Consider the following 13,626-nt stretch of genomic DNA (forward strand, 5'->3'; position numbering starts at 1 on the left):
GTAGTAACGAGCCCAGGATCGATCCCAAGGAACCAACGGTAGAATGTAATTTAGGATCGTATTTTATTCTCATTTTAGGGGTTTTTAATATGAAAATGGGGGAGTTTAAGCTTGAATCTAAATCTACAAAAGTAAAGCACAACAAATAAAAACTAATCTAATGCAAGAGTGAAACCTAACTATGTGCCAATGAATACTTGTGTGCCAACAATCAAACTCAAACGCATTGTCACTCTACGTTTTGATTAAATTATTAACACACACTTAAACTAGAAATGAAATACAAAAACACAAGTAAATCTGATCTACAGAAAAATGTAAACCCTAACTTAACACTTAAACACTAAACAATTAACCAAACATCAAATAAACACAAATTAAGCTTCAACTATGAAATGAAATGCTAGATTACTTGCTAAAACGTAACAAACATTGAAAGAAATCTGTCTACGCTATAAAACAGTAAGAAAAAGAACTAAAATGAAATAAAAAGGTAAACCAATCCATTCTCACAACTAATCTCATCAAACTTCACACTCAAGCCGTCACACAAGAGGCCGAAATCGAAACCACCCAATTTCAAACCTCAGTGGAGCATCTCAGCTGCGTCTCAGTTCCAGGTATACTCAGCAACGCCGACGGACCACCCCCGACGAGCTAAGAACATCCCAAAACCCAAAAATGCTGAAAATGATGGAAATCTACATCCCGGAGCTCTCTGGATATGAAGTGAAAATGTGGACTGCGGATGAGCGTCGGATGAAGCTCAATAACGCTGACGGACCACCTCCAAGCGTCGAAAACAGAGAAGTCACCGTGAGCAGATTTCCGCCGGAGAGAGCACTCTCCGATGGCTCCAGATGATCGGGATGACACCGCCGAGAAGTTCTCTACCGAGATTGAAGCTCGGGAAATTGATCGGAGAAGAGAAAGGTGGTCGGAATCCAGAAAAATCACCGCGGGACGAAGCTGCTGTGCGCTGTGGAGTCGACGAAGAAGCTGGGTACTGTAGCTTCTCATTTAAATCAAATCTGGATCTGGAATGGACGGTTGAGATGATTCCAGGCTAAATCAACGTGAAAAAAATCTGATCCGAAGGTACTGGTGTTGAGATAGGGTCTGGATCTACCCTCCCGTAGGTCGGATCGATCAGATCATCACTGGACGACCCAGATCCGCCTAGTCTTCAATAAACGGTCCAGATTAAGTCGGGCTGGATCAATAGATAGATGAACTCAGATCTGCATCAAAACTTCTGGATCTTCATCAATGGCTCAGATCTGCTCCCCATTAAGTTGGATCGGCCAGATCTTCAACGGATGGTCCTGATCTGTCCCATTCTTGATGAACGGCCCATAATGCTCAATGGCTAGATCTTCTCGTTTGAACTCCGATTTGAGCCCAATTTCGGTCCAAATAGATCCAAATCCAAGATCCTTTGATTCCTACAAAATAAGAATCAAATATTAGCATCAAATAACACCAAAAATAATATAATTTGCAATTAAGTCCAAAAATACACACTATGCACAAAATGTGATGTAACCATGATTTAAACTATGAAATCAACATCAAACCATGCATATATGAATCAAAATAATGCAGTAAAATCATGGTTATCATGCATTCGATCGTAATCCTGTGCCACTAGCTGAGGACAAAATTCTGCCAACCTACTGAACTCTGCATTGTACTCCAATACTGAACGATCGCCCTGCTTGAGATTCAGAAACTCCTGACGGCGAGCAAGACAAAAAGTAGCAGGGAAGTACTGTCTCTCGAAGGCATCACGAAACATCATCCATGTGATGTGTTGCTCCCCGAAGATCGTCTTCTGCATATCCCACCATGTGACCGCCTGATCTCAGAGGTGATACGCAGCCAATTCCACCTTCTCTTCATCTGTACAGCTCATGTACCCGAAAGTGCTTTCTAAATTCCTCAACCAACTACGAGCAGTCCAAGGGTCAGCTCCGCCCGGGAATAAAGTAACTCTATCCTTGACGGACCTCGCCAGCAATGGTATACGAGCTCTATCCCGCATCCAATCTGTAGTAGCAGGTGCAGGTACCCCTGATGGTATCACAGAAGGAATCCCCTGTGTCTGAAATCCCTGATCTCTCACAGGTGGTACTACCGAAGGGATCTCCTGAGGCTGACGTCCCTGATCTCTATGAGGAGTCAACATCGGTTGGATCCCTAGACGAATCCGTCTCCGAGTCACGGGTTCTGGTTCCTCACCTCGATGGGTTGTTTCCGTGGTCGTCCCGGACCACGATGAGAACCTCGTCTCATACCTGATAGCAATAATCAATAAGCACTACCAACAATTTATAACTATACTTATAAAACTTACAGCCTATAACTTGGGGGTGTTCCGCCACTGCCTGGTCCCAAATCCCAAAAAGTCACTTCGAGGAACTAAATCGCGAAAATCCAAAATGTATGATTTAGGCATCGTAAACCTGTGGCTCTGATACCAATAAATTGTCACGCCCTGAGAGTAAGGTCGTCCGACGAAAATCGGACAGCACGGCTAGAACTAAACACAACTACACAGATAATAAGCAGCCCACTCGGCTGGTAAATCAGACACAACGGAAAATGAAATAACAAGTACCACACATACCAAAAGAACTCACCGCGGGCCGACCCAGCTTGACTCCTCGACAAAACAAAACAAATCACAGAATAACATCAAGTCCCAAGAAGGGTTATTACAATACCAAATTCAAAAGTTCAACTCACAACTAGAAATCTAGTATCACTATCGGCTACCTGGTGAAATTACCAATGTACGAGGTGGTGAGTATAAAACTCAGCGAGTAAAGAATAGATAGTGCATGAGTACATAAATAAAGAGCCAGATATAAAACAGGATACAGTCTCGGGAAGATAAATAGCAGATATTACTGGGTAAACAAAGCATATATCCATACCTGATACCATATCCTAAGCTAGGAGTATAAGGTCTGAGGTAACATAACTGCTATAGTACTGCTCATAACTACCAAGATCACGGGTAAAATATACTGTCACAGTAATCAGTGTCCAAACATATATAACAAATATGTGATAACAGAACTGTATAAATAAGCAACTAGCAGATATAATAATAACAGCGTATGCACAGATGGTCACCCCGCCCACCTCTCTGCACCACGACTCCAGCTACCACCACCCATGAGTGTGCGAGTGGGGGGGGGGGGGCACGACAGGATAAGCGGCACGCTCCAGCTACCACTACCCATGAGTGGCCGAGTGTGCGGCCCAGGCCAACGACCGTCTCAACCACAAGGGAGCCAGTGTCACCGGCAATGCATGCAATGATATGATGCAAACAATATAACAGTCATCATATATATATATATAACAGAAATCAGGTATGCTACATGAAGCCAACATGCTCAATAAGAAACATGAAAAGATAGCAATCAACGCAAGTAAACATAGTGTCTGGTATCTATCTATCCAGTATCTAATATCTACTATCTGGTGTCCGGTATATGCTAAATATCATGAATAACAATGAGAGACTGTATAGATACAGAAACGAGTATCTCAAAGATTGAGTGCATAAAGTATCAAGCACAAGAAATAAGACGAGTGGAGTCAAGATAAATACTACCTATATGAAACTAACTCATGCACTAAGATCGATATCTAAAGAAGCAAGTCAAGAAGTACCCGCCTGTAAATGTAAGCTGAATCCGACGTTAATCTCGTCACGACAATCGCCTTGATCAAAGTCCTGCGTCAACGTATCACTTTTAGTTGATCCAATATACAAAACGGATAATTAATCCGGCTCATTCATTACCCAACTAAACCCACACTGATCTACCCAAACCAAATCCAAACTTCTAATTTACATTTTCCATTCTCACCATTCCAGCACACACACTATGATAATTTGGATTTCCAATCATGCATTTGTTCCCTAAATACCAATGCACAAATTCATACTCAACTAAACTAAGTATCCAACAAATCCAAATCTTTACCCACAATGAACTCACCTCTGTTGACTCACTGCCTGGAGATGGAATTCGCCAGCACAAAACACAAAGATGTTGCTCGCTACCTCAGAAGCACAACCACAATTCTACAAGGCTACTAACAATTGAAATTGCACTAATCAGCACACAACCCCAACCGAATTCAACACCTTATTCTACAAACCTCATATGTGCAATTGTAGAAGCCTTACCTATTGTTTTACGGCCAGACAACCTTGCTGAGGAGACCCGCCAGTGATAACTTGCTACTGGAGGTTTTGGCCGAACCCTCACCGTGAGCCCCCTGCCAACACCCAATCTCAATCAGCCGATCCTCCCAACCTGACATCAAATCGCAGATCTTCCGTATCTAAAGAACTCTAATCGTACACAATACCTCCACTTACCTTGCTGCCGAAGACCTCCACAATCGGCGGAGAGAAACCCGACCCGATCCACTCGTCTCCAGCCTCGGGAAGATGAGGAAACTGCCTGAGGTATAAGTCCTTATCCCTATCAAGCTCTGGAACAGGCATTACTACCCTCGGAGTCACCAGAGCTCAGATTTACTCCTCTCGACTGAAGATTCGCCGTGTGCAGCTGAAATCCGAGGAGAGGAAGAAGCTCTGGTGACGCTGTCGTCGAGGGTTAGAGGCCTAGGAGGTTTTGCCGACCGATGGACTCATCGTCGCCGTGAGCTCGGGTGTGGAGGCGCCGTCGCGAGGTTGGGTTGGCGGAGATCGAGCGAAAGGGGGATAAAGGAAAAGAGACGGCGATAACTTAGGGCTACTGTAGCTTCCCTATAAATTTTATATAGGGTTTAATTTCTCCACTTAGCATAAATTCCCTTTTAAGCCCCTTTCAAATGATAACTTCCATTACCTTATTAAGCTCACAATTTCATCCCCTCAAACTCTACGATACGATTTCCAAATAAATCCAGAAAAATACCTAAAAATTTCTGAAAAATCCTACTAGGTTATTACTTTAATAACCCTTATTCTTAAATGGTCGGATTTTACATAAATGATTAAAAATATTTTTTAATTTTTTTTAAAAGAACTAGTTTTTAAATCGTAAAAATTTAAATTTTTGGAAAATAATTCTCAGAATTTTTTAGAGTGTTAGTTATTACTTATGTATTCCTTAGAATTTTATCAAATTTATTTTTAATATTTAACTACTATTTTAATGGGATCAAAGAGGGAAAAATTGGAGGGATAAAAGTTAAGACTTATTCATAAAATTTAAGTGGAACTTAAATTGCTTTATTCATGTTATTTCAGTTAAATTTTTTTATATCATTTAATCCAAACTTTAACTTGGGTTGATGCACATCAAAAAGTAGAAAATTATAAATACCCCGTGGTAGTTTTGATGTGGTTAATAAAGTTAAGTTAGGTCTTGTTATGTTTGATGCCTTGTGTCTAAGTGTGTAGGAATTTAGGAGCACAAGAAGTTAAGCGAAAGGCACAGCGGATGAGAAAGATGACATGGGAAGGGAGCAGACGAGCTCGGTGCACCCGAGAGATGAGAAGTTACGAAAGAGTACATCGATGGATGAGAATGACATGTGTGACGTTCCAGGTATGAGAAGCCGGGGAGGAAGCTTGCTTGAGGAGAAGGTAGGAGTTGGGTTCGGGTGAGCTCAACTTTGAATAACTGGAGCATCACCCACACGAAGAAGACCAGATGGAGGCTGATTTGCCTTGTGGAAGGTGTCTTCCATAGCCTATAGAAGGCACCTTCAATGCCTCATGGAAGGTGCCTTCAATAGCCATTAGCTAAAGATAAAGTTTTATCTTCGATGGATAAAATCTATCCTATTGAAGTCACCTTGGACCACTTAGAAGGTGCCTCCAAGCAACGGATAATATTTTCCAGGAACTATAAAATGACCCAATAGACCTAGGAATTCAACAACAACCTTAGTATTCAACTCCTAGTTTATTTCTAAGCTTTCAAAGAGTGTAAGAGACTTTTTCATCTTCAACGAAGGAGATTTTTATTGAGCTTTCAACTGCCTTAAATTAACAACCACCTAGGTTGTAACCAAGTAACTATTGCGCCTCTTTTCTTTTAAGTTGTTATTATTTCTTTAATGTTAATTATCTATTGATGCTTAATCTAGTTGTGCATCCTTACTTTTGAAAAGTAAAAATTGTTTTTATTCTAACTTTGGTCGTAGACTATTACCCCCCCCCCCCCCCCCCTCCTCCTCCTCCTCCTCTAGGCTGTCGCACTGGGACCAACAACAGTAGCAAACAGCAGTTGAGCATCCTTTATCGAATGATTCAGCCTTATCTGTGACAGGACCATGTTTTGAGCAAAGAACCCAGGTGGAAGGGTTGATTGAGTTTTTGTGGGAGCAATTAACCTAGGTTTGATTGGGCACGATCATGGTTTTGATGTGTGTGTCAAAGAGTTTAAGTTAAGCTTTCATATTGGGTTGATATGTGTGTTTGAGTCATGCAGGACTTGATAAAACACACATGAGAAGCATGGTGCGGCCAAGCTTGGGAAGCTCATCCTAGGGCTCGGGTCCTTGAGACAGTGAAGGATGATGTGGAAGGCATTTGAGGGATCACCGAATGAGGAGCAATGGAGTGGAGCTAAGGGAAGCGAACTTCAAGGCAACGTGAAGGATGCATGGATAGGAGCCATAGGCTCGGTTGCATATAAGGGACGAAGGCTGAGGAAGAGGGCTTTAAAGGACGACTCTAGAGAGGATGAGAGTCGAGTGTGTAATTGGGACCAGTTGAATGATGGAAGTACCAGTCGATTGGTCCAGTTAATTAAGCAGTCGACTGGGAGAGAATAGAAGCATTCTGCTTACTTAGCTAGTAGCGACCAGTTGACTGGTAAGTGGTCGTTGGTAGAATCCTTGATCCTACGAAGTAGCTGTTGGCTACATCCAATGGTAGCACTAGTCGACTGCTGGAAGTGCTAATTGATTGGTGCACAAGAAATAAGTTGATGTGTGATTAACTTATAAAGAGAAAGAGAGCCTTGTGAGAGGTTTGCTCCACCGAGAAAGAGAAAGCATTAGTCAGAGAATGTCAGGGACTAATCCACCAAAGGATTGAAGAATCGTCCACCTCAAGGACAAGCCGTGGAGTAGGAGCAAGGAATCTCTGAACCATATAAAAGGAAACATGTTAGTGTTTGTATTCTTTTTTGCTTACGTTGTCTTATTATTTGTATTTCTTCTTGTGCAACTAATCTTCTTGTAGAAAGAAAGTTTGACTTGGGGGTGACCTAGCTATTCAAACCCCTTCTAGCTGGCCACCAATCCCCAATAATTGGTATCAGAGCGAGATGCCCTTCAATGGACTAATCACTGATAAGAGCACTTTCAATAAAATGGGCAGCTCACTAACAAGCCCGTTTTTGTCGTGTTACGAGATCAAAAGAATTTAGTATCGAAACCCTTCTAAGCTAATGTAGCATAGAAATGACTCGGGTCGTCTCCAACGAAAGCAACGATAGGATGATAATCTAGGATTGCATGTTATTCCTATTTTTGGGCTTTTAATATATAAATGGGGGTTTTAACTTTGAATCTAAATCTAACAAATGAAAAGCACAACCAATAAGAAAATAATCTAATCCATAAATGAAACATAACTAGGTGTTATCGATTAGTCCAATACGCATTGTCACACTACGTAACGAATCTCATCTTCAACACAATTTAACTACTAATGAAATAACAAGACTCAAATAAAATTTAATCTAAAGCATTGAATAAAATAGGGAATGAAATAACAAGTCACATTTAAATCTAATCTAAAACAGAATTTAAATCCTAGCTTAAAACTAGCCAACTTAACAATTAACCGAGCACAAATTAAACTTCAACAAGGCAAAGAAATGCTAAATTACTTGATAACAAAATAACAAACATAAACGAAATCTATTCTAGCTTCTAAAATAGTAGCAAGAGAAACTAAATGGTAAACCATTCCAATCTCACAACCAATCTAACTCAAACAACACTTCTTGTCGTCACGCGAGAAGCCGGAGACGAGAACGCCCAACTCCAGTCATCAATGGAGAATCTCAGTAGCGTATCAACTCGAGGATTGCTCAGCAACACCAGCGGAATGCCTCCGACAAGCTAGAAACAACCCTAAACCCATAAATGGTCGAAAATCTGGAAATTTGCAACCCTTCACCTCTGAATCTGGAATGGAAGCTACGGATGATGGATGATCGTCGAATGAAGCTCATCAACACCGGAGGAACGCCGCCATATGTTGCTGATGGAAGATGGACTCACAGATTGGAGGAATGCCGCCGAATCTGAGAAGAACAGGGGATTATCGAGAGCAAAATTCCGACGAAGGGAACGCCCGCCGATGGCTCCAGATGATCAGGAACTAGCTACTGTGAAGCTCTACACTGATGTCGAAGCTTGAGAAGTTGATCGGAGAAGGGAAACGTGGTCAAAATCTTGGGAGAAGCCATGTGACGTGAAGCTCAGCGCTGTGGAGGAGATCAACACCAATGAAGCTACTGTAGCTTTTGTTTTAAATCAGATCCAGATCTGAACGGACACTTGGGAGCAATTCAGATCTTGATCAATGGTGAAAAGTCGCTTTAACTCCGATCCGAAGGTGCTGATCTTAATATAGGGGCTGGATCCACTCTCCCTTAGGTTGGATGGACCAGATCTTCAATGGATGGCTCAGATCCCTCCGATCTTTGATGACCGGTCCATAATGCTCCGCAGCTTGATCTTCTCGTTTAAACTCTGATTCGAGCACAAATTCGGTTCGAATAGATCCAAATCCAAGATCCTTTGATGGCTACAAAATAAGAATAAAATATTAGCATCAAATAACACCAAAAATAAGATAATTTACAATTAAGTCCAAGAATAAAGATAATGCATGAAATGTGATACATATATATGTTTCATCTATGAATATAACATCAAACTATGCATGTATGAATCAAAATAATATAGTAAAATCATGGTTATCAAATCCCCCACACTTAGTCTTGAACGTCCCGTGCAAGTAAAGAAAATCTAAAAATCATCTCCACAAAAGATTCGCTAGCAATACTTAGAAGATAGTAAAAGGAATTTAACTAAGACCATCTAAAGATTACAAATAATCATGAATACAATCCAAACAATAATCAATAGGTATGGTAGTTTCAATCCAATTGAAAAATTAAGCAAGATGTAATCTCACAAGGGATTTACCTATTCTAACTCTCACACTCAAAATTGCATATAAGTGGAGCTCACTCAATACAACTCACAACATTTCACTGCCATAAGCTTGCTTATTTTTTAATTCTCCACCACTATAAACATAGCATACATGAATCAAAAGGATTTAATCATCAAGAATTTAAATGGAATAAAAAAGAACAATTAAAGTGGATAAAATAGGCAAAAGAAAAGAATTCATTGAAGAAAGTGAGAAGATAAGATTATTGGAGGAATATACTTGATGAGTTGACCATTTTGATGTGAAAAGAGATGAATATCATTTGTTGTAACCAATTCAAAAGATCAAGCTAACCTCTCCTTTAATTTGATGGTCATCCAAAATTCTTGATACTCTATCTCCATTCTTGATACTTTTGATTTGCCATTTTTTCTTTTCACTGTTTTTCCACTTTCAATTCCATCACTTGGAAGCTAAAACAATCACAAATCCCCTTATGGAGAAGAGTTCCGTCCCCCACACTTAAAATGTTGTCCGTCTCGGGCAAAGAAACTCAATCATGAATTTCAATTACTTGATACTCTTCTAGCCACTTCTTTGTTAGTTGAGTCTTTGAGATCTGTAATGAGATCAAAACTGTAGAATTGGCATTCTGAATTACAATACAAACTCACTCATCTTTCGGATTCCTTTAGTTGCAAGCACTACACTTGGCACCTAAAATCAGTTTCAGAACTAGCTCTGATTTAGATTTCTGGTTTCAAGAATTCCACTTCCAGAAAATCAAAAAGGAGCTAGTTTCTATTTCAATTGCAGGAATTGTGAGTCAATGAAGATTTTATAGGATTTCAAAGTTAGTATTGTATGTATGAAGTACCAAATCAAACCCCAATCACTTGCAACAAGTTGTTAAGATAAAGACACCATTCCTTGCTCTCCTTTTCAAAAATCTGAAAACAAGCTTCCAATTTGACTTTGAACAAAATTTTATTTTCCTCTATTTCCCACATTGCAGTTCCTTTGCAAACATCAGATGGTTCCAATTTTTCCAAATTCAGTAACTCAGCTTCAAGAAACAACTTCTCTAAATTTCAGATTCCAGGTCTTGGCCTCAAGAATTCAAATTCAAATGAATTCAAGTGTTGAAATAACTAGAAGATCATCCTTGAATTAAGTTTCAGAACTGAAAGTTGAATTAATTCCAGCTTGTGCAATAAAGAATTCATTTTGTTAAAGATTTATATTTGATACTAGGCTAACAGGATTCAGACTTGAAGCTGTTGCTGGTAGGAAAACTGCTAAATTGTTTGATACAATATAACTAAGCTATGCATTTCACATTTCTGAAACTAGATACAAAAGTTAAAAGATTGACCCCTAATAGCAGCCGTTCCACAACAGATTTATTAATTCCAGAATTGCAGTTTCAGAATTGCAGTTTCAGAATTCTATTTGAAGGAATAAGGATTTGAATTCTCTGGATAAAGTTTCATAATATGTAAATTAAGGTAGTTGTAGCTTGTATCATGGAGAATTCAGCTTAACAGAGATTCCCATTTAGCTCAAAGTAAATAGAAAACTAAATTTCAATTCATACTATCCAGAATTAGCACACAAGATTAGCACTAAACAGGACACTATTTCAGCATTTCAGAATCCATTTCAAACTCCACTTATGCATATTGATGCTATGTTCTGATTGGTAGCCAATGCCAAATTCAGTGTATCAAGTTGTAATATATTATCACAGATCTCAACTTAAGGATTCAGCTTCAATGAAATTGCAAAAGTTACAATACATAAGATGGTCATGCAGCACTCAGTGGTGTTTCCAAATTTGATGGTCTTCATTAGCTTTCCATTCTTGTACAGCAGGAATGTTCAGTTTTGAGCATTCTGTTGTACACAAATTCCAGCATCTAATTCATTAATTGTCAAAATGATTGTAGCTTTCAGATTTAAGCAGTTTATAGATTTTTCAATGGATTCACTATCTATAGCATTTGTAACCATCTAACCTCCCACATATTTAAGTGATTCCTGAAATTGAGACTTTTGGATTCTTGCACAGCAGCAACATTCAAATTCCTTTTCTCTTTGCCATTCTGCAAAGCTTCATAGAGAACACTCATCCCTGTAATAGCTTTAGGTTCCCCTCATATTGAATAGACTAAGAGCAAGTTAGTTCACCTTCCAAGGCAGCAGGCTAGAATTCTGCACCCACTGCATCTGGACTTATTTTTCTGATCATGTTAACAAGAAAACATCTTCAATGCTACCTTCCTTAACAAGCTACTTTACTAATTTCTTGTAAAACTAAGTAGTTTCATAAAATCAATTCATTGAAGTTGCATATCAATGGTAAGCTCGGAAGAGAAGGAACATTAAATGAAAATGTAAAACTAATCAGAAATTAGTGTCAAAAGCTTGGCATAGGGTTTCATTAAGCTCTGGAATGATTAAAAACTTCAACAACAAATAGCACAGCAGCCTTGCTCACAGAAATCAGTAACAATCAGCACAGCTCCAACAACTTCAATTGATTCTGTTTCCTTCTGAATTCATTTCATTTGCTTCCTTACCAATAGAATCAGAACAAAATAGCTTCCTAGCTTCAAGTTTCAGGATTTGATAGTTAAGGTAGTTTCAATTTGTATCATGGAAAATTCAATTTCAGTTGCTTGGAAAGTAATTTCAGGATCCACTTATGAAATTGCAGCACCAACTACTAAATCTCTAAAGTGGACTTAATCTCTTAGTTTCATATTCTGGAATTCAAGGAGATCATGGCCGAATTCATGACAAGTTAAGTTTGGAAGTAAAAATCATTTAGCACTGCATTAATAGAGAATTGAATTCACCTTCTTCCTAATCAGAAAATGGATTGAGAGGTTGGCACCATTGCATAACTGCACTTCATCAAATCCAGAAATGACAAAGGATTCTGAACTTTGTGTACTTAAATAATCGATCCTTGATACTAGCCCAGAGTACCAAGAGCCTAGGACTGTATTATACTCCTCACTACCATTTTCACATACTTGGAGCAATTCTACAGTTCAGTTCTCCATCTGCCAAAAGTGTTTTTTCAAAATTGAATTTGATAGCTACGTTTTGGTTTTCAAACTCCAACTGTTCCTTATTGATGCAATGATTTTTCATTTGCGTCTTGTATCAGAATTTAAGACAGTTACAGAATCCAGGATTCCTGATTCAACAACATTTCCTTCATTTCAATTCTGAATAATGAATGATTCAAAGTTTTGTCAAGTATTCTTCATTCGAAAAGAGAAATTATGATCCCATCATAGATATTAGACTCAATAGAATATCAAACTAGCTCTTTCATTAGCAGCAAAAGTAGGGAACTAATTCCAGCTTATAAGTTCAGCAATAAAATTCAGCAAATCAACCTTACAAATCTAGAATTATAAGCATTCAGATTTCTTGCAGAGATACAATATATTCCTTACACCATCTATACTTCGGACGTCATATTAATTCCGATTTGTACATCTCAATTGGTCCAACATTCAATTTGCTTTTCAATGGCTACAATTCCTACATCAAAATTGCTGCTAACTTCCTTCTAAACTCAAGCTTCTTCATTCCAGTTTTTCCATGATTTTATACAAGTTCTTTTCATTCAAGCTTGAACATGTTTAGTCTTGAAGTTCAGTTTAGCTGTTGAATTCAGCAATTCAATCAACACTTCAGTTTCCAATTTCTGATTTGTTTCAAACTCTGTCTTGCTTCTATTTTCTTTGTTCATGACTAGTATCATTTAAGTATTCTTCAAAGCTGATGATAGCAACAAAGTTTCAGCTCCAAATTTTAATTCTGCTTGCTGCAATTTCAGTAATCAGAAAACAATTTCAACACAGATTTGCAGTTCTCAGTTTTCAGCTTGTGTTTCTGTGTTGTATCTGCTTAACATTCTAAAAACCTTGTCAGCTAATGAGAAACCAAATTATCATCCAGAATCAGTTAGTTGCCATTCAATCACTTCCATCCGAAAAGACTTTCAAAATCTAATACATTCCTGCACATTCCAGTTCTTATAACCCACTGCATCTTTCAGTAATTTGATGCAAGATTACCATTTGTTCCTTCACACTTAAAAACTTCACCAGATCTTCTCCTTTTCTTGATACTGCTTCTGAATTTTTGATACACCACTGCTTCCACACTGGCTGAATTTGTTACTTTTTCTGCTTTTGCTATTTCCATTACTGAATAGCCAGATTGCTCCTAATTGAACTTATTTCTACAGATCTATCCTCATTCTGTTGTACACAAAAATAGGTATAGTTTCAACATTCATGATAAGTCACTGCCTATTCTAATGATTCATAGGAGTTATAGAAAGGCTGAAATGCAATTTTTTATTGCATCTTATAAAACTTCATTTGAGCTTCTAAGGTTACTTCTAATTTTTGTCA

The 13,626-nt window shown here is 38.6% G+C and overlaps 1 long non-coding RNA gene across 1 annotated transcript; it reads right to left on the reverse strand.

Annotated features, from left to right (window-relative positions):
- Window positions 1-3,686: 3,686 nt before the first annotated feature.
- Window positions 3,687-4,774, reverse strand: LOC122032077. Its single transcript, XR_006125953.1, has 4 exons — window positions 4,406-4,774; window positions 4,211-4,302; window positions 4,020-4,113; window positions 3,687-3,751 (listed from the first exon to the last, which is right to left on the reverse strand). It is a non-coding gene; the product is annotated as an uncharacterized LOC122032077 (long non-coding RNA).
- Window positions 4,775-13,626: the final 8,852 nt, after the last annotated feature.

Source organism: Zingiber officinale, chromosome 11A, assembly GCF_018446385.1.
Source record: "Zingiber officinale cultivar Zhangliang chromosome 11A, Zo_v1.1, whole genome shotgun sequence".
Taxonomy (NCBI): Eukaryota; Viridiplantae; Streptophyta; class Magnoliopsida; order Zingiberales; family Zingiberaceae; genus Zingiber; species Zingiber officinale.